The 19568-nt window shown below is 42.5% G+C and overlaps 1 protein-coding gene across 2 annotated transcripts in view; it reads left to right on the top strand.

Moving 5' to 3' along the window:
* Nucleotides 1-586: 586 nt before the first annotated feature.
* RHOA (ras homolog family member A) overlaps nucleotides 587-19568 on the top strand; it is a 41835-nt gene continuing 22853 nt past the window's right edge. For both annotated transcript variants that reach the window (XM_084839577.1, XM_084839578.1), the window contains exon 1: nucleotides 587-726. The gene's annotated coding sequence lies outside the window, so the exon portion shown is untranslated. The remainder of the gene's footprint in view (nucleotides 727-19568) is intronic.

Genomic DNA, 19568 nt, shown 5'->3' with positions numbered 1-19568 from the left:
TTTACCCTGTCATCTTTTGTCAAACGGTTTTGAAAGCTCCTGCGGTGTTTAAGATCCGCTCGACTAGAAACGAGAACGAAACCAGAGGAGTGCGAACACAACGCACGACCTTTAAGAAATATCTTCAACCTCCCACTGTGGCGGCAGCAACAACAACCCGCCGCCGCTGCCCTGCCGTGGGGGCAAACGCCGTAGAAGAAGCAAGGAAGGGATCTTCAGAGCCCACCCGGCGATTCCTTTAGGCAGTAGCTGGAAGGTGCCTGACCTACGCCCTGCTCCACCCAGCCGAGCCCTGGCCATTTTCCTCGAACATCTTTCTTCCTGCCTGACCGGCCCATCCCAACCAAGAAGAGCCCATCAGAACCAGGCAAGACAGCGTTGCAAGCCTGGCCTTGACGCCTGCTTTACCTCCGCCACACGTACACATGCACACATACAAACGCTCCACCCCGGCTCGCTCAGCGCTACCGGGAAAGTTATACAGGCTGTTCACAAATAGACTGCGGGCTTTTATAGCGCCTTTTCCCGGCAGCCTCCGCGCCGCGGGCGTGGATTGGCTACTGGGACGCGAGGGGCGGGGACGCGCACGTCGCGTTTTGTATGAGAGCGTGAACGCGCTTTCCTCTCAACCCGCCCCGCCGGTTTCCGTTCCTTAGCCGCTGCCGGAGTTTGGGCCCGTAGAAGGATAAGGAAGCAGCGCCGGGGAGACGCAGGGGAGCCCCTCAGGTAGCGCGGGGGAAGGGCCGCGAAGCTTTCCCCGTGTAGCGAGGGTGCGCCGGGGTGCGGGGAAAGAGAAACACGGGAGCCAAGCAAGGCAGGATCTGGATCTGGCCCTGTGCGGCCTGCCCCACCCGCCAGCCCGTGGCCGCTGAGGGAGCGGGAATCTCCGCCGCTCTTCCTGGCGAGGCGGTTAGAATAGGAAGCCCCGTCCCGACCCCCCGTACGGGCACACACGCTCTTTTGGGAGGGCGGTCCCTAACCCTAAGCAAAGGGAGGGGGCCCAGGCTTCCTCAGCCGCCGCCGCCGCCGTGTGAGTGACGGGGCCCGATAAGGGCGTTATTTTTCTGGCACCTCTGTCCGGTGTGAGTTGGCCCTGCCACCGCCTTCCCCCTTTCGGTGGAGGCCAGGAGCTGCTTCTTTCAGGCGGAAGCGGGTCTCCTGGTGGGCCTAAGCCGTGCCAGGGCTTGTCTTCTGTGGTCGTCCTTTTTCGTCTTCAAATATACTTTGTCCCCCTTTAATTCGGGTGGAGAATGGCTGGTGGTTCCACCTCGTTTGTTGAGCTCTCTCCCTGCCCCTTTTCCTTCTTTCCTTAACGTTTGTGGAAGGCAAAATAAGTTTGAAAATCATATGATGGTGCATGAGTTCTAGCTTCTAGATTTTACAGAACTCCTGCAGCTGCAAATTGGTTCGTCCTCCATATCCAATCCCTGTACGGTTTCCTTTCAGTTTTGGTTTGTTCCTAGTGTTTCTGTTAGAGTGCCCTTTTTTTATGGTTTTGGAAAGTGTGTACATGTTCTCTGAAGTCTTTGGAAGTAATATTTTATTTTCTAGGCCCGGTGTGTGACTGAGTAGCACTATGTTCCACTAAGCTAGTTTTCCTCAACTCATTGTCCACAGGATGTGCACTAAAAAGCTCCACTGGACAGCTACATGCATGACACATCTAGAAGGCACCAGATTGGGGGAGGTTATACTAAGTAATATACTGCAGGCGTACAGTTAACTTCTGAAATTACTACTGATTTAGATTGCATTTCAGCAATTTTTTCACATATTTGGGTTGTAGTTTTTTGGTAGAGATTTCTTTACGTTAATAAGAAAATAGCTGTCTTGAAGTGAGTCCCAATGTATGTTCTTATGAAGTAGTCACTTAATTAAAAAATGTGAGGAAATCAGTGTGCTACCTGATGTAAACTGGTTGTCACTAAAAGCTTTCTACAAGGTAACTGAGGTAAAAACAGGTCCTTTCCCTAGTGTATAGGTGTGCAGACCTCAGGCTTGTGAGGTCTACTTTGGTTTTTACTAGAGCTGGTGATGCTGCCAAGGCCCTTGTTTCACTTTGGATCAGTGAGATGAAATGGGCCATTGATATGAATGCTCCTGATTGCCCTCTCTGGCACTGTGGAGCCCCATCAGCTCTCTCATTTTCTAGGGAGTTGACGGCAATGAAACAAGCTGGATGACAGCAAGAGTGCAGGTGGCAGAGGTATAGTTGTGAAGTCAACCGAACGCGAGTAAGAGCACATAATCGTGCCTACTGTATGGTGGTGAGGGCAACGAAAAGGGCTTATTTCACTGTCTCATCTCATTCTTGAGTAGCTATCCAGTGGGGCTTTTTAAATTTTGGGGGGTGCCAAATTTAAAAAGTTTTTGGTAAATGGAGCCGTAGCCCCTTTAGAAGCCTGCTGTGACTCTTTTGCTAGGCATTTTCCTGCCAAGACAGGCAGTTTTATTCTCAGTCTTACTGCATTTCCAATTGAGGCATCCAGTGCTATGTCTTGCCAAATATTATGGGATCACTTTCAATTTTTGTGGCCTGGGGGTGTAGACAGGGTGTTTGCATGTACATGCTCAACCACATGCTCTCTTGATCCTTCATTTATTGTATTTATTGCATTTCTACACCGCCCCATAGCCAGAGCTCTCAGGGCAGTTTACACGGCCATTCCTGGACAGAGATCGCTTGACCACTGTGATCCTTGTCCCTCTTAGCTGTTTAAAGCTAACCAAGTTGATTTGACTGGGTAATCCTGGGTGTGGTGAATGCATCCTTGACTGATGGGGTAGTAGTACCTACCGCCTTGAAAGAGGCACTGTTACAGCCACTCTTCAAGAGGTCAATTACCATAGGGTCCAGGGTGGACAATTCCACCCAGTCACAAATACCCCCTTTCTGGGAAAAGACCTTGAGAGAGTCGTAGTGGGGCAATTGCAGACATTCTTGGAACATACCAATTATCTTGACTCATTTCAGTCTGGGTTCAGGTCTGGTTTGGGGGCTGAATTGGCCTTAGTCACCCTAATGGATGACCTTTACCAGGAGAGGTATGTGGAGGCTGCTGCCGTGTTGCTCTTACTGCATGGTTTCACATCTTTTGATACCATTGACCATGGTTTCCTCCTGAACTGACTTTATGAGATGGATATCAGAGGCACTGTTCTTTGGTGGTACCAGTTTATCTGCAGGGTTGGTGTCAGAGTAGTTTCAAGGGAATGCTCACTGGCCCCCTGTCATTTAGGCTGTGGGTTGCTGTAGGGTACTACTTTCTCCTCAATGCTATTTACCATCTATATGAAACTGTTGGAAATAGTCACTGGGGGATTTGGAGCAAGGTGCTTTCAGTACACTGATGACACCCAGCCCTATTTTTCTGTTACTTTTGAATCAGGGTAGGCTGTGTAAGTTTTGGACTGGTGCCTGGATGCCATGGTGGGCTGGATGATAGCCAGTAAACTGAGTTGAGGCAAGGCGGAGGTTCTGTGTGTGAGTGGCTCCAGTTGTCTGGGAACTGGGTCAGATGCCTTCTCTAGATGGGGTTACGCTCCTCCTGAAGGAGCAATTGTGTAGTCTGGGGGGTGGACTGGACTTCAGAGGTCCAGTCCATCATGGCTCAAAAAAGGGCCTTTTATTATAGGGCCCATTGTCTGGAACTCCCTACCACTACAAGCTAGGCAGGTGACAACCCTTTGGAGCCTACTGAAAGCATACCTTTTCCAACAGGCATTCCCAGGAAAGTAATCTTGTCCTCTGTGTAAGCAGTTCATAAATATTGTTAAATAAACAAGCTCCAAGATCCATTAATCTGCCAGGTACAAAAAAAGTGGCGGGGGGGGGGGGGAATCAGTCCTTTACTTAACTCTATGAGAAATATTCTGTATATACAAATACAAATCTGCATCTGAGTTATTATAGACCAGGAATCCCAACACAAAACTCTCAAAGTGGCCATTAGGGCTACACAAAGACCTGATCAAAAGCAAACAATACTTATATTTGATAGATGAGGAACAGTGAGGCTAAGACATAAGCAATTAGCACAAGACTAGCCATGGCAACAACCCTATTTAATTCTCAGTTTTACTGTCTTTTGGGAGTTACACCCCTGGTGCTCTACTGAAAATCACCCAGTAATCTGCCAATAGATCCCAATCTACCTTCTGCTCACCCCTGCTCTAATACATGATTTCCACTATCAGAGTGACTTGGAGTAGTCACTAATCAGATCCATACAATCCTTCATAATTACGTATTTTGAAATACCTTTTGTTACCTAGATACTTAACCATTCTTAACATTTTGAGTGGTTAAAACACTGCAATTACATTATTTCAGTAATCTTTGCAACAGCACTGATCACCAGATAGCAGATGTGGCTGAAGCTGAAAGAACTTGCCTGAGGCCACCTAGGGAGTTTGTGGCTGAGGTGAGATCCGAATCTGTGTGACATCTCAAATTCACAGCTGCATATTTACTTTATATAGACTCAGTGTGGTGTAATGGACACAGTGTTGCACCCTAGGGAGTCCTGGGTTCAGTTTTCCACTGTGCCATGAAGTTCGCTGGATGACATATCTCTCAGCCCAACCTGTCTCATAAGTTGGCTGTGAGGATAAAATGAGATAACTTTATCTTGGAGGAAGGGTGGCATATAGATGTAGTAATAAAATTATAATATTGGATTATTGGTTTATTATTTGAGAATTCTAGGGAATGATTTTACTGCAAAAAAGAATTTAAACTGCATTTCGGAAAATAAAAAAAACCATAAATGCTATACTGTACCAGCTCTTTGGTCTAGTTAATGGTTTAACATTATAGCGTATGCAGCGGGTTTTTTGGATCTTACCTAGTGTAACCTCTTAGTCTTCCCTAATAAGACTGCTTGGTAATGGGGCTTAGGTCCAAACCATGGTACACTCTAGCACTTCTGTGAGTGAATAACAGGTAATAGCAGGGGCATGTAATGCTTCCTGTAGCAACACTTACTCTAGAACCAGCAGGCAATTACTGATCAACATCTGTGTTCCCAGATAGCCCATTCAGCATCCAGTTAATGTCTGCTAAAGTCAGTAGGCTTTTTCTGATAGCCACCTGTCAAATAGTATCGAAGGGCTATAAAGGTACTGTTGTGATTGGAGTTGCTATGACAATGTTGTGTGTTTAACAGTGCAGTTGGAGGGGAAGGCTGTGTAATCATTGATAGGAAAAGGAAGCATTTGTGCAATATTCTGCATTTAAATGTTTCAAAGGATAGGAAAGATTAAGAAATTGTCATTTTAAATAATCTAAAAATTTGCTTTTGTGTTTTGGGTGGTCACACTGACATAATGTGGCATTTCTGTCTGGTGGCTTGAAATGTCATGATAAGACCATTTCCCATCTTGGCTGTTAATAACTAGCTGGTAGAAGAATTGACTGCAAAAGAGGCACTGTTTTGCTTGAAAATAGCCCCTTTTTGCCACCATCGCACTACCAAATTTCAGCAACACCACACTATGGCTTTTAAAAACAGGCTATTTTTCCTCACTGATACTGCTGTGCCACCAAATTTTTCTGGCAAATTCAGTGATGCAGCAGTAGGGGGCTGCCAACAGACCAGGGGGTCACATGTGGCCCATGGGCCATGTATGGCCCACCTCTGTTTCATTGGGTTGTATCCAACACTGTCCATCTACAAGTGGAAAAGACACTACTGGTGGAACAGAGTGCCCCTCCCCATTGCAGGCCCCCAATTGCCTCAAATCATCTCCAGAGGGTTTGGGAGGGACTCTCCAAAGCATATTTTGATTGCCTTGGTATCCACAAGGATGAAGGGCAGTGTAAGAATATTTTTAATAAGTGCAGTTATTCAGAAAATGCTCTTTCCATGAGCATCATTGTGTCATTGATGACACAAAGCATCATTGTGTGCTTTACATATGTGTGGTGCTAATTTTGAATTGATAAATATTTTTAAGTATTTGTAATCAAAACAATAAGTAATAAGTATTTGATGCTCTGACTTGGATTCCTGCATTGAGCAGGGGGTTGGACTCGATGGCCTTGTAGGCCCCTTCCAACCCTACTATTCTATGATTCTATGTAACAAAGATGTTCTCCCTGCCCAGCAGAAGCCCTTCTTGAGCATCTTCACCCACCCAATGAAACAACCAGTGAAAAACTAGGACAAAGTCTCCTCACTCATATTACCACAATTAAATTCCCTTGGATTGAGTACTGCAGGATTTCTATTTGACCTTTTTCTGTTTTCCTGAAAAATAGTTAATAAGCCAATCTAATTGCTTTGACTTAAACATTTTTTTCCCAAGGGTTCCCTTTATCCCCCCATTTCATATATAATCTTGTCTTGTTTAAATATATCCTTTTTCATTTTTATTATCCATGTGATGTACAGACCTACCTTGTTAATATCTTGAGACTTTTGTCCTCCAGCATGTGATTTTTGGACACACATGTTTTTCACCCAGCCTGTGCCTTAATTGTTCTGTCTTTAATTTTGAGTCCCTTGGTATTCCAAACAATATTTATCTTCACAAATTATAGAGTAGTTGAGTAAAATCTCGGTTAGAATGGAAAACAACTTTGGCACATTCTCTGGACATGTATTCTTCTCAGATGGTCAGTCTTAAGTCCTAGTGCACTCTAGAACTTCAGTAAATCAGATTAACATCGACAGGCATATCTGGTGAAGTCCATTGTCAATGCCTTCAGACAGAAAAGGCCTTTCATTTCACAAAATTTAATGGATAAAATTAAGTAGGAAGAGTTGTGCTGGATTAGACCAAAGGCCTATCTAGTCCAGCATTCTTTTCACACAGTGGCCAACCAGATGCCTATGGGAAGTGCGCAAGCAGGACATAAGGGCAATAGGACTCTCCCACTCGTGTTCCTCTATCTGGTATTGAGAGGCGTACTGCCTCAGATAACCTATAACTATCATGGCTAGTAGTCATTGATGGCTTTATCCTCCATTAATTTGTCTTATCTTCTGTAAGAGCTGTCTAAATGCTCGCCACCACTACATCTTGTGGAGCAAATTCCACTGTTTAACCATGCACTGTGTGAAAAAGTACTTCCTTTTGTCTGTCCTGAATCTCCCACCATTCAGTTTCACTGGATGACTCTAGAGTCTAATATTAAATGAAAGGGAGAAATACTTACCCTTATCCATTTTCCCTACACCACGCATGATTTTATGCACCTCTGTCATGTCCCCTGTTACTTTACTTTTTTCTAAGCTAAAAAGCTCCAAACATTGTAACCTTTCTTCATAAGGAAGTTGCTCCTGCTCCTTGATTATTTAGATGCCCTTTTCTGCATCCTTTCCAGCCCTACAACATCCCTTTTGAGATGTGACCAGAAAGCTATGCAGTATTGCAAGTGGATTCACACCAGAGATTTGTATAAAGGCATATGGTATATGGCAGTTTTATTTTCAATTCCTTTTCTAATTATGCCCAAAATAGAATTTGCCTTTTTCACAGCAGCCACACAACGGGTCAACATTTTAATTGAGATATCCTTTCTCTGCTCAGTCACCTTCAGCATATCTGTGGAGTTAGGATGTTTTGCCTCATTGTGCATCACTTTACACTTGCTTGCGCTGAGCTACATTTGCCAATTTAATATCCATTCCCTCAGGTTGGAGAGATTCATTTGGAGCTTTTCACAATCCCATTTTTTAAAACCACCTAAAATAATTTGGGGTTATCAGATTGAACTGTTCCAATTTGAAATAGTTATCCTAGTGTTAATGGTAGAGATACAAGGCCTAAGGGAAAGAGAGAGAGTAAATGGGGTGGGTCTCTGAAAAAGGCTGCATGTGTGAAAGTAATCCAAACTGTACACTGCAGTTTTTCTCCCTGGTGGATCGAGGTAGCACTCTGCTGCAGGTAGCATTTCAGGCATAGCCAGAAAAAGGCAAATTATGTCCAACACTGAAGGCTGTGTTCAGGGACTGTCTTCTCTCAGAGCCCACTTACCCTACCTTCTGTAGAGGAGATATTCCCTATCAGGTTAATGAATGAGAGGCCCCTTTTGTTCTTTGGCAAGTTTTTTTCTTGCAAGTTGGGCTTCAGATGTTTTGAGGCAATATAGAACAATCCCTGATTGAAAAATCTTTTTAAGAAAAATATATTCTGTTGGAGTTACCATAGAAATCTTCTTAAAGGTTAACTTTTCTGACCTGCCAAAACATGGGGTAGTTAGTGGTATAATTAATTCCAATTTCGTATTGGTATGGCTAGGTATTCAAAACTATCTTTGTATCTTTATTTAATCAAATAAAGTGAAATTTCAGTTCAATCTCTGTTAGAAAGGAAAACAGCTTTGGCGCAGGTAAACTGCCTCTTGATGTGAATTCTTCTCACACATGTGTGTGATGCATACGTACAGAAAAATATAATTCAGTATAGTAAATTCTGTACTCAACTTTTAAAATCAAGCTTCTAGTTTGTTGACTTCCATTATATGCTTGAGAGTATGTTGGGTCATACCTGGTGAAACCTCCAAAGCAAAAAGGAGGCTGCTCAGATTTACAATTTGCAGGACTGCCATGCTTTGTATAATTCCTTGCCTCTCCCTGTCACCACCAAAGCAGAACATATTATGCAAATTTGTATTTTACACAGAGTACAATTTTTCTTGGCAAAGAATTTGGGTTACTATGCTACAGCATTCTTTGGAACTTTAGAGCATGCAAGACCTTGGGTATGTCCCTATCGGCACTTTGTTCTGGATAGCACTCACATGAAACTTTACCAGTGATCTTTGAAAGCAGTAATCTGTTTTCTACACACATTCCCCTTTCTTATGCTGCATCCATGCACTCCAATTCATTTCTGATTCTTTAATCCATCTATTTCATTCATCATCTACCTCATTTTCACACATATTTTTTCTTCCTTGGATTTTAAGTCACGAGTTACCGAATGTATGTGTCTATATATAAATTCTTCTTCTGTGACTGGATTTGTGTGTGGATGAGTAAATGTGTTGCTTCTCAAATGATGAGGATACTGCTCTTTTTCCCAGAAGATTGAAGTGGTTGCACGTTACCCCGAAGTATCTTAAATTGATTATCTTTTTAAGTGTACTTTTCAGTGTGCCAGGACTGCCCCTGTAAACTGGCACATCTGTACAGGTGGTCCACAAGATCTACACAGATCCAAGACCCTGCCCCTTTTGCTAGCATAAATATTTTTGCTGGTGCTGGGGGGCAGGGAGAGTCTGGCATTCTGCAAACATTAGTGTAGTGCCAATGTTGTCCAACAGATGTGTTGTCTGTAGGAAACTTGCTATGGTCACATTTTTAAACTCTTGATCTTTAGTATCTGATACTTTATTTTGGTTAATGGCATAGAAGATATTTAAAGTTTCTAGATGCCCAGACAAGTTAGAAATTAAGACATGTTTCTCAGCTCTACATCATAATTCTTAAGTTAAAGTCCACAAAAAAGTGCTGATACAGATTTTTCCTCATGTAGTATTGGTATTCCAGTAAAGTTTGTCAATAAATTAACATTACTTCCACTTTAAGGAAAGCCGAGATTTTAATCTATAGCTGTTGAGATGTGTTAGAGTCCCTTCCTGTAGCCTTTCTAGGACAGGGTTGGGGAACCTTAGCTCATGTGCCAATTTGGCTTACCAGGCTGACCCATTTGGCCTGAGTGGCCTCAAATGAGGTCCCGAATTCAACCTATGAAGGTTAGTGGGGAGGAAAATCCCCAGTGTTATCTTTGACTGTGATCAGAGATAATAGCAGGGGGTTGGATCCAATTGTGTCCTTCCTTGGGCAGCCCAAGCCCATCAGTGGCAGCACTTGGGCAGCCCCTACCTCTAGCGGCTGCGATGTGCTTCCGGGGGCAAGCAGTGAAACAAGCAGAAATACTTGTTTCTGGAAGGGGTGCATTTTGCTGCTTGCTCCTGGAATCACTGTATCGCGGCCACCATCATTGGTGGGCTTGGGCCACCTGTGAAAGGGCACAATTGGGTACTGCCCAGGGATTCCCCTGCATGCCTCTTCCCCCAGAGATAACAGCAGGGGATTCCTCTCCCCACTAGCTTTGCCAGCCCTACATCGTCCGCAGTGGGGGAAAGTGTGGAGCAGGCACAGCTGCCTGACTGAGGTGCCAGTTAGAGAAGCATTCCTCCAGCCAGCACTTCAGTTCCGGACCCAGAGTCTTTGTGCTCAGGCTTTCCCTGGCTGAGAAAACATACACACAGGAAAGCCATGTCCCTGGCAAAAGTACCAGCTGGAGCAGCTCCATCCAGCACTTTGACTGAGTACCAAATGCCATGTGGCCCATGGAGGGCTGGATGGGGGAGTCACCCCCCATGCAAAAACAGTTCCCCACCCTTGCTCTAGGATTAACTTTATAATATAGTGCTTTAAAAAGATCCATTGTGCAAAAGCTTATTAGGAAGCATCATGTTTCCAACATAAAAATCTGCTTCTCTGGTTCAGTCTATAAATCTGTGCAATTTAATATCTGGATTTGACATTTGCTGGCCATACAGTTCTAGCACTAGAACATAACGTTCTTTTATAGTGGTTTTATGGATATCTGTAGAAATTGAGATAAATACACCTTAAAGCACCCTTCCCCAACTTGGTTCCCTCCAGATGTATTTAACTACAACTCCTGCCCCAGTCAGCATGACCAATGGTAACAGTGATGGGAGTTGTAGTCCAAAACAGTTACGTGAAGGCTGCCTTATAGTCTTAATTGATTTAATAATGGAAATTGAACTTAGTGCTTTCATTGACATTTCTACATTTTATAATTTGGGTGTGGCACTAATGGAATAAATGTGCACTAAACCCATTGGAAACTGAGAAGTAAAATTGCAAGAAAAAACACCTTTCATAAAATATGTAGTTCACAAATCTGCTTGCTGGAGGGTGAGGGCCTCTGCTCAGTATGATTCAAGACCCTTCATCTTAACTCCTGAGTTGCATTTTGTGTACTGAGCTTTGAAGGAAGCAGAAGCAGTGAGAGTGACATGCACTGCTTCTATCTGTTCCAAAAGCCCATCAGAAGCTCCTTCTTTCTCCAGAGTCCTCTGGCATGCACAGAAGACTTAGGGCAGGGGAGAAGTTGGTGGTGACCCCAAATCATGATCGGCTAGTAAGCCAACTAAATATCAAAGGCTTTGAGGCACAATCATCCAGTAACTTTATTGTACAGATGCAATCCTTAAAAACCACTAAGGTTTTTTATTTTATTGAAATTACTTGTATTATGGCTATTCAGTATTCATACACTATTTTGAATTTGTTAGGTGCATTAATTTGAAAAGATCCACAAACCACCATACGCATTTCAACCAAGAAGCTATCTTCAGTGGCTAGTACATCACAAGCACTGAAAGCTTCTTCAAAACATCCCCTAAAATGCTAGATCTTCCCAATCACTGGGGCAGCTAATTATCTTTCCATTGTAGATGCTTTCCATTTTCATAACCCAGTTTAATTGATAGATCAATGTGCTTCTTATTAAACAGTATTTCTAATGGATACTATTCCAGCACCCTTTTAATATAATAAAAAATGTGGTGTGTTGTCCCCTATAATGAATACCTTCCCTCTTCTTCCATTCTCCTTCCAGTTATAGACTTATGTCATTTTTGGTGCTGTTATTAAACCTGGAAACAGCATATCTCCAAATAGAGTTGTAACTCAAAGTCTTCAACATAATTAAGAAAATATGTACTAGAAGATATCTATCACGGATGTGTATCTTGGGGGTGGGGGGAAGAATCCTTTAGATTTATCCAAACTCAGATTTTTAAATTGGGCCACATCCATTTCCAGCATTGCTTGAGGTCAAGTCCCCTCACAATTTTTCTTCTTTTTTTTCCCTTTTTTTTTGGGGGGGGAGGGGAGATAAATAATTTCCCCGATTATCCTCTGCTCTAATAGTACTATTTTGTTAGTCATGTTTGCCATAATCCTTTCTCATAATCATGAATTTCTATGGTGGCCCCCCCATTTGTGGAATGCCCTCTCCAGAGAGATTCACCTGATGCCTACATTATGATCTTTTCAGCACCAGGAGAAGAAATTTTTATTCTCCCGGGCATTTTAAGAACTGTGTTTTAGTGCTTTTAGTACTTTATTTTGCTGGTGGTCTTAGTTGGGTTTTATGTGCTGGACTGATTTTATTCTTTGCTGCTAAATTCATCTTGATTTTATTCTTTGCTGTTTTTCTTTATTTTAATGTTTGCATTTCATGTTTTTAACATATTGTTCACTGCCCAGATAACTTTGGTTATTGGGCTTTTAAAAGTAAAATAAACACATAGCCCTAAATCTTTCCAGTGCTTTTCCTTAAAACCTCAATAAGGTCACATCTAACTCAAAAATACTATGTTCAAACCTTAGCAAGTCAGTTCAAGCATGGGTTTTTCTCCGAGAATCAGTGTGGATTGATTTAAATCGAGTTTCCCATTAATACTGCTACATATATTTACTTCAGTGGTGCAAATCTGACTACTAAACTATGTTAACTTACAACTAAATAGTGTATTCTTTACACTGTTCCATTCTTACAGCCAGGCCTTACAGTTGTCACGCTGCATACATTTTGCATGCTTCCCTTTTTAACCGATAGAAGGCAACATTTATAATGCACATTCCCTTGGGAAAGTGGTTGGGGGCTGCACTGGTGGTGGTCAAAGTCAAAAGTTGGTTGTTTCTCTCACTTTCATTTTTCCATCATCCAATCATTCTCATATTAATTCTCTTGAGCACACCCTTGTATACATCAATTTGCACAAAACACACACACAAGCATCCCAGTGCATCCATCATCTCAGGGACATAGAGTAATATAGCCTCAAACACCAGCATCTCTCCCTCCCTCTGCCAGCCCACATTTCATTTTTTATATTTCTGTACCACCCCATAGCCGAAGCTCTCTAGGCAGTTCACAGAAATTCAGGGTTCCTTCCATGATGGATTGGGGGGGGGCTTCTTCCCAGCCTAGAAGAGAAGCAAAACAGCCAGAAAGCAGCAAATTTGGTGGCAGCAGTAAGATAGTTTGGGCACCAGCTATGAGCTACACTGAAGGCTTCCAAGAGCTGCATGCTGCCTCCAGGGCCCTGGTTGGCCATCTGTGCCATATACACACTTTCTTATGACCAGCAGTCATAACAGTTTATGAACCTGTGTGCTGGACAATTTTCTTGTCATCTTTTCAGTGTTGTGTCTCCCTGCTTCACTCTGCTTGGTCGAGCCTTACCCTCACAAAACAAAGTCTCAAACAGAAATGAAATGCCCACAATGAATGGGATGAAGCTAGATCTGATAGTTATTTATTTGATGAAAATGATATGCCTGTGTTCGGTAGATTGAGTGTAAATATTCATGTCTGAAGAATTATCAAATTGGTTCTTCATTTATGCTAAAGATCTTTTTTAACTCATTGTATCTAGTAATTGATTCAATTTAGAAATTAACTGTAAGGCAAACATGCTTATATTTGGGTTATTTGATGTTAACCAAGTTATTTGCTTAATATGTAGACTTTTTAAAATGATGGTTAAAAATCATTTGTGTGGCTTACAAGAGCCACATTAGATGAAGGAGCTTTAGTTCAATTATGGGGTTGTAGAACTAATAGTATTTTAATAGCTATATTTATAAATTATATATGCAAAACACTTCAATGTGTTCATGCTGGTATATTGCTATTGAGTGTAAGTATATTGCTTTATCTGCAGTTGTGCATTGAGTCCCAGTATTGGGGAAAAAGGTGGGATATAAATAAATATAATTGGCGAAATTATTCTGATACAAAATTTGGTTGTCAGCTTATGGAACATAAGGAGCTGCCTTGTACCAAGTTAGACTATTGGTCCATCTTGGTTAGTATTGTCTATATCAGGGTAGGCAATCTTGGTAGGTGTCTTGGCCTGCTAGTACTACTAAAGCCCCATCCATCAAGGGCAATGTTCAGGGATTAGTCAACACCTGCAGAAGATTCCAGTTCAGGGGAGAGGAGCACTGGTGTCCGGAATAGCTGTTGGTCTCTCCTTCATGGCCTCCAATTACACTTCCCTTGCTGTGACATTCCTCAGTGTCCATAACACACTGACCAGTTTGCACGATCACCATAACTTAAATGGGTTGTATAATGTTCCAGGCAGCTTTTGAATATTCAAGCCATGACTGCAGCTTGTCATGTCGTCCAAACCTGGTGGGGGTGGGTTGTTGTGGTGGTGGTGGTTTATTCGTTCAGTCGCTTCTGACTCTTCGTGACTTCATGGACCAGCCCACGCCACAGCTTCCTGTCGGCCGTCATCACCCCCAGCTCCCCCAAGGTCGTGTCCGACACCTCCAGAATATCATCCATCCATCTTGCCCTTGGTCGGCCCCTCTTCCTTTTGCCTTCCACTTTCCCGAGCATCAGCATCGTCTCCAGGGTATCCTATCTTCCCATGATGTGGCCAAAGTACTTCAGTTTTGCCTTTAAGATCATTCCCTCAAGTGAGCAGTCTGGCTTTATTTCCTGGGGTATGGACTGGTTTGATCTTCTTGTAGTCCAAGGCACTCTCAGAATTTTCCTCCAACACCACAGTTCAAGCGCATCTATCTTCCTTCGCTCATCCTTCCTTATGGTTCAGCTCTCACAGCCATAGGTTACTACAGGGAATACCATTGCTTTAACTATGCGGACCTTTGTTGTCAGTGTGATGTCTCTGCTCTTCACTATTTTATCAAGATTTGTCATTGCTCTCCTCCCAAGAAGTAAACGTCTTCTGATTTCCTGGCTGCAGTCAGCGTCTGCAGTGATCTTTGCGCCTAGAAATACAAAGTCTGTCACTGCCTCCACATTTTTCTCCCTCTATTTGCCAGTTATCAAACTGGTTGCCGTAATCTTGGTTTTTTTGAGGTTTAACTGCAACCCAGCTTTTGCACTTTCTTCTTTCACCTTCATCATGAGGTTCCTCAGCTCCTCCTTGCTCTCAGCCATCAAAGTGGTATCATCTGCATATCGGAGATTGTTAATGTTTCTTCCAGCGATTTTAACTCCAGCCTTGGCTTCATCAAGCCCAGCATGTCGCATAATGTGTTCTGCGTACAGATTGAATAGGTAGGGTGAGAGTATACAACCCTGCCCTACTCCTTTCCCAATCTTAAACTGGTCCGTTGTTCCGTGGACTGTTCTTACCATTGCTACTTGGTCGTTATACAGATTCCTCAGGAGGCAGACAAGATGACTTGGTATCCCCATACCACCAAGAACTTGCCACAATTTGTTATGATCCACACAGTCAAAGGCTTTAAAATAGTCAATAAAACAGAAATAGATGTTTTTCTGAAACTCCCTGGCTTTCTCCATTATCCAGCGGATATTGGCAATTTGGTCTCTAGTTCCTCTGCCTTTTCTAAACCCAGCTTGTACATCTGGCAATTCTCGTTCCATGAATTGCTAGAGTCTACCTTGCAAGATCTTGAGCATTACCTTACTGGCATGTGAAATCAGTGCCACTGTTCAATAGTTTGAACATTCTTTGGTGCTTCCCTTTTTTGGTATGGGGATATAAGTTGATTTTTTCCAAACTGTTGGCCATTCTTGTGTTTTCCAAATTTGCTGGCATATGGCATGCATCACCTTGACAGCATCATCTTGCAAGATTTTAAACAGTTCAGCTGGGATGCTGTCATCTCCTGCTGCCTTGTTATTAGCAGTGCTTCCTAAGATCCATTCAACCTCACTCTTCAGGATGTCTGGCTCTAACTCACTGATCACACCATCAGATCTATCCCTGATATTATTATCCTTCCTATACAGATCTTCCGTATATTCTTGCCACCTTTTCTTGCTCTCTTCTGCTTCTGTTAGGTCCTTGCCATCTTTGTTTTTGATCATACCCATTTTTGCCTGGAATTTACCTCCGATGTTTCTAATTTTCTGGAAGAGGTCTCTTGTCCTTCCTATTCTGTTATCTTCTTCTACTTCTGCACGTTGCTTGTTTAAAAATAATTCCTTATCTCTTCTGGCTAACCTCTGGAATTTTGGGTTAAACAACTTTCGCATAACCTTAAAACAGAACATAAGTTCTGTGAGGGTTATGAACCCAGCCCCGCAGTCACAGCTTGAATATTCAAAATGACTGCTCGCACGCACTGCAGCCCATCATGGCTTAAATAAGCCACAGTGGCTGTTTGATCATGCGAAATGGCCCACTCTCTGTTACAGCACTGTTACTTGTCAAATAATCTTATAAAATCTAATATTGAGTTCACAGTGCAAAATTAGAAAGTCTGCTTTTGCCTAATTTGAAGCACATTGTTATGGGTTTTCTTGGCACAGAACTTGCAATTTGTGATACTGAACACAAACTGTTCTTTATTTGACAGTGACATTCCAGAAGCAGGAATCTATTATTTCTTTATAGTCAATGTATAGAGACACACTCAGTTCTTTGTATATTTGGAGGTGCACCCATTTAATGTGTTTGGAATTTCTTTTCCTTTGTCCTAAAGTTTCAGACGTTGTAACCAATTCCTTACTAAGGACTTCAGGATACATATAGGTAGAACATACAGGGATCAAACCATTACTTTTTAGTTCACTTTTAGTTTAAACAGTCTTGTAGCATCTTAGAGACTAACAAATGTATTATGACATACAATTTTGTGAATTGCAGTCCACTTCATCAGATGCGTGCATGAAGTGTTATTTTGAGTTACAAGTATATATACACACATGGCTGGGGTGGAGGGCCAGGTGGGGGAGAACTACAAACAACAAGGTCAGAGGGAAATGAAGTGCAGAAAGTACAGACAGTGAAAATTCTCACATTAACAGTGGATGTTCACAAAATAGTTGTTGGTTGATAACAGGTATTCTTGCATTGGTGAGCTGTCTAACTTATGTAGTGTAATTACAAAACCTTCGTCCCTGTTCAAACCGCAGGAGATAAGAGTTGAACCTCTTGATGAATTTGTTTTGCATTCCAGTCTGTTCAGATTATGAAATTTGGTTCTGGTTCAAGCCAGTAATATGTTTGGAAACATACAAGTTGACACTTCTGAAATGGTTTAGTTCTACTTCACACTGGAAAATCTAAATATTCACATAAGGATACTAATGTACATAGTGGAGTGGCAAAAGTTTAGTTTAGTCTTAGAGCTACTTATCTCTGGTCCTGAACACTAAGGTGCTGCACTCTGAACCACATGTAATTCCCACAGTTGCAAGGTTTACAGTTTACAATGCAGGTATGTCAGGAAAAAAGATTTCATCAAATGTAGGATAGAAGAGGCACTCAGTGAGCTTTTCTTTTTCTTTTCCCCTACAAGACTTTTATCTTCGTTGTGCTACAGTGGATTTATATCCCTAACGCAGCAGGCTTCCATTCAGCCAGCTGCTTTTCACAACCTGAAGGAAGCCTAGTACAGAAACTGGGATAAACCTCAAATATATAAACATTCACCCAGATACTGGTTCTATGTATTCATGAGTCATTGTGTTTGGGGCCAGTTTATGTACCACAGCATCAGTGTCATGCTGGCTGGGGAATGCTGGGAGTTGTTAGATGGATTTTTTTCCATCTAAATATGCATAGGATTGTGCTCTTTATTGTTGTGAACTGCCCCGAACGCTTAAGCCATTGAGGTGGTATAGAAATGTAATAAATAAAATAAATAATTGGATTCCCCCCCCTTTTGTTCTATCCTTGATCAAGTTCCTGCAGCTTCTTAATAATAGCTTGAATTATCTTCTGTTAGGGAAAACTAAAGGTTCAGTCCATTTCTTTTCTTTTTAGTTCAGGTTTGGCTCAGGTTTACTTATTACTTTACAGCAATAAATGTTGAGAGCCAAAGAGGCTGTGTACAGCTGAACAGATTTCCAGTGGGTGGAAGGCAGGGTTTCAAATCTCTGAATGGTTTTTTCCCCTCCAAGTAGCAAAAGTAGAATAAACTATATAAAATCAAGTGTTTGATTTGTAGAGTTTATGAAAACAAGTGGGACCTGCAACAAAATGTATCCAGCCCCTATGAGGAATGTCAGGGCTCCAGCCAGTCTAGTGCAATAGCCTAGTAATGCTGCGCTGTAATCAGAGGGGTGGGGTGGGGTCCGGGAGGGAGGGAGGGAGGGGGAGCAGTTACTTTTTTCCCACTCCCCTGAGCCCTTTCCCTGCTGTGCTAAAAGGTAGCAGGTGATGTGAAAGTCCTCTGAGACACTGGAGAGCCAGAGTCTAGTCTTCAACCTTTTTAGACCTGGGATCCATCATTAGCCCAAACATGCACTGGGAGGCACAGAGTTGTATCTAATGGGACGCAGCCACTAACGTAAAGTACTTTTCCAGGGGACGTTGTGTCAGCTAACATCATTGCCATTGCACTAGAGTAGTTTTCGCTAGCACAACATAATTTACGTTAGTGGTTGTTCCTGTTGAATACTGCCCACTCTTGTTTTTTAACCATATACTTGTATGGTGGTAGTCCTGCTGTTGGAACCCATGTTAGGTCAAGCTATGAACTGGTTGTTAGTCCTGACCCACCAGTTCAAGACCAATGGAATACTGGGCTGGATGGTTAAATAGTTTGACCTGATATAAGAGAAAGTCTTGTGTTCTTGCAGAGCTAGAGGGCTCAGGCTGGGGGCTGACAGCCCTCAACTCAAGCATTTTATTATATTGTGAGGGGGGGGATTAGTAGGTCAATTCCCCTTCCACCTCCAGTTGTCTCCTCTCTCTACTGACTCCTCAATATTCTGTAGCTCCTAAAAGCTCATAAAAGGTCCTGTCTGTTTTGGGATTTTTAAAAGCAATCCTTTTAACTTAAACACTGCTATAGTTCTGCATATAGAAACCACTTCCTTATTTTTGCATGACCCTGTTTACAAAAATAGAAGAACTTCCACCGTCCCTTAAAGCTCTTTTTCTATCTATATTCTGTTAACTTAGGTCTACATTCTGTTCATGTTCATATTCTTAGTTGGTACTTTCCATTTACAAAGCTGGTTTAAATGTATTCCACTGTCATTTCTTTTCCCCTTAATATCACCAAAATATTTAGTGTGGGGTATAATTCTCCTGTCTCTAATGTTTGTCAATTAATGTTGTGTGGAAGTATATTTTTTTTATCAAAGACTAAAATGAACCTGCTTTATATGAGGCATAACATAACTTTATTATTTAGGTACACTTATTGCACTTAAATATGTGGGCGGCGGTGGCTTAGTGGTTAAGATGCTGAACTGCAGACTGGAAGGTCGGCAGGTCAGCAGTTCGAGACACGAGTGCTGCGTGACGGAGTGAGCTCCCGTCTTCAGTCCCAGCTTCTGCCAACCTAGCAGTTCGAAAGCAAGAAATTGCAAGTAGATAAATAGGTACCACCTCGGCGGGAAAGGTAACAGCGTTCCGTGCACCTCGGTGTTCAGTCATGCCGGCCACATGACCACGGAAGCATCTTTGGACAGCGCTGGCTCTTCGACTTAGAAACGGGGGTGAGCACCGCACCCTAGAGTCGGACACGACTGGTTGGGGACACCTTTACCTTTTTACTGCACTTAAATACAATAACTCATAGGGGGGATTGTTTTTGTGA

The sequence above is a fragment of the Heloderma suspectum genome, chromosome 2, assembly GCF_057233095.1.
Source record: "Heloderma suspectum isolate Gila_16-S chromosome 2, 16-S_ref, whole genome shotgun sequence".
Classification (NCBI taxonomy): domain Eukaryota; kingdom Metazoa; phylum Chordata; class Lepidosauria; order Squamata; family Helodermatidae; genus Heloderma; species Heloderma suspectum.
This window is presented reverse-complemented; position numbering and strand designations above follow the sequence as displayed.